This window comes from Alexandromys fortis, unplaced genomic scaffold (genome assembly GCF_014885135.2).
Source record: "Alexandromys fortis isolate MF-2015 unplaced genomic scaffold, M_Fortis_MF-2015_v1.1 scaffold_11, whole genome shotgun sequence".
Classification (NCBI taxonomy): Eukaryota; Metazoa; Chordata; class Mammalia; order Rodentia; family Cricetidae; genus Alexandromys; species Alexandromys fortis.
The window spans coordinates 16,267,031-16,269,729 of NW_026067912.1; positions in this window are offsets into that span (position 1 = coordinate 16,267,031).

Below are 2,699 nucleotides of genomic sequence, written 5' to 3' on the forward strand. Positions count from 1 at the left end.
TTTTTATTGAAAAAAAATTCCTGCTTCCTCCTAGCCTCACATTTCCCTCCCCTCCTCCCCCCCTTCCACCTCCCCCCACTTTTCTTCCCCTCCCTCTCCAGTCCAAAAATCAGTCAGAGTTCCCTGCCCTGTGGAAAGTCCAAGGTCCTCCCCCCTCCGTCCATGTCTAGGAAGGTGAACGTCCAAACTGGCTAGGCTTCCACCAAGCCGGAACATGAAGTAGGATCAAAACCTGGTGCCATTGTCCTTGGCTTCTCATCAGCCCTCATTGTTTGCCATGATCAGAGAGTCCGGTTTTATCCCATGCTTTTTCAATCACAGTCCAGCTGGCCTTGGTGAGCTCCCAATAGATCAGCCCCACTGTCTCAGTGGGTGGGTGCACCCCTGGCGGTCCTGACTTCCTTGCTCGTGTTCTCCCTTCATCTACTCCTCATTGGGACCTTGGGAGCTCAGTCCAGTGCTCCAGTTTGGGTCTCTGTCTCTATCTCCATCCATCACCAGATGAAGGTTCTATGGTGATATGGAAGATATTCGTCAGTATTGCTGTAGGATAGGGTCATACTTCTATACTTTTGGAAGTTTCTTGCTTTGCACTTCGTTTTGACTCACATAGTGTTTTATCCTTCTTGGGTCTGTGATGTGGTTGAAGACTAGATAGATATGGTTTTACCATTCTCTTTGTTACCAAATTTAAAAAGGAAACTCAGAGATGTGAAGTTTAAAAAGGTTAAGAAACAGAAAAGCTTAAGTTGTTTATCTAAACAGGCTAGGCTCCCACAAAGCCAGTTCATGTTTTAGGATCGAAACCTAGTGCCATTGTCCTTGGCTTCTCATCAGCCTTCATTGTCCGCCACGCTCAGAAAGTCCAGTTTCATCCCATGATTATTCAGTCCCAGTCCCGCTGGCCTTGGTGAGCTCCCAATAGATCAGTTCCACTGTCACAGTGGCTGGGTGCACCCCTCGTGGACCTGACTTCCTTGCTCATGTTCACCCTCCTTCTGCTCCTCATTTGGATCTTAAGAGCTCAGTCCGGTGCTCGAATTTTTGGATGCTCACCTTCCTGGTCCTGGATAGAAGTGGGAGGACCTTGGACTTTCCGCAGGGCAGGCAATCTGGACCGCTCTTCATTCTCGAGAGGGAGGGGCAATGGAGAGGGGGGGAGGGGGGAGAAAAGTGGGGGGAGGGCGCCATGTGTGCGAGGAGGGGGAGGGAAATGGGAAATTTTTCTTTGCAACAACTAAAAAAAATAAAATAAACAAAAAAGTTGTTTATCTAAGAGAATGTTTTAATGTCTAAAAAGATATTTTAGAATGCTAGAAAGTGATTTAGGTGTAAAACTTTGGACTCACCAAGATAGGATAGATAATAGAGTACAATCTCTGAATCTGCCAAATATAATTGGACTGAATATTGTGAGTGTAATTCTTACCTGATACTTGTTCATATTATATGTAGTTTTACTGTGTTAACATTAAAATCTAGCTAACAAAAATGGGAAATGTTGCAGGATATTGGATCACACTGTGTGAAGATATGTCACTATTTTACATTACTTGCCTGAAGCACCTTCTGATTGGTTTAATAAAGAGCTGAACAACCAATAGCAGGAGAGGATAGATGGGACTTCCAAGCAGAGATAGAAACTCTGGAAAGAATCTGAAGCAGAGGGTTCACCAGCAAGAGATGGAAGAAGTTAAATTTACAGTATTGAGGAGAGGTAATGAGCCACGTGGTAGAATAAAAAGTAATATAAGTGGGTTAATTTAAGTTATTAGATGTAGTTGGGAATAAAACTAAGCTAAGGCCAAGCTTTTATAATTAACAAAAAAGTCAATGTATCATTATGTGTGAGCTGTTGGTTCAAACAAGGACCTAATACAGATAAGGAAGGGAGACCTGTGATCAGAATATAGTGTTTAGAAAATTTTGCAATTGAAAAAAATGGGCTTTTGTCTTTTAAAACAAAAATGACATAATTGGATATTCATAGATAAATATCAGGTTGGTTTAATAAATAGTATAATTTCATAAATTATATTAAGACTGTAGAGACTGGAGGAGCCTCCTATGATATTTCAGATAGGAGAGTAATAAAATGAAAAACATAGGAGGTTGACAAAACTAGATATATGACTGTGGCAAATTTTTTTACCCTAACTTGCATTCATTTGCTCAAACATTAAAGGAAATATTTCATCATACATGCTCTCTACATTTTCTCCTAAACATATAATTTACTAAATAAACTTTAATCAAAAGAAAATTCATATATTAAAACAAAGAATGCCAAAGTAAATACTTTGAGATGTTTCTTAATTAGCATGGTCTAAAAAGGAGCGTAAAACAGTGTCACGCTACTTGAGAGAACTTGGCACTAGATCCACCATTTAAGACACTTAGTTGTTTAAATTACACGCTTCACCTTTGACAATTCACTTAAGCTGGACCTACCAAACTTAACACGTCCAGCTACAGAAAAATATTACTTGATTGTTGTACTACCCAATCCCCACATGAGTTTTATTTCTAAATTAGCCTTTTTAGAAGTGATTTACTCACCTCATTGATTTCCCTTTCAAATCTTTCTTCCTTTTGGATTATAGGGAACAATAAGCCAGTGGAAATTTTTGCAAAACTCTTGGCTTTGTGCACCAACCTAATAGCATATGTCCATTTCCTCACTGCAGATGAAACAAATG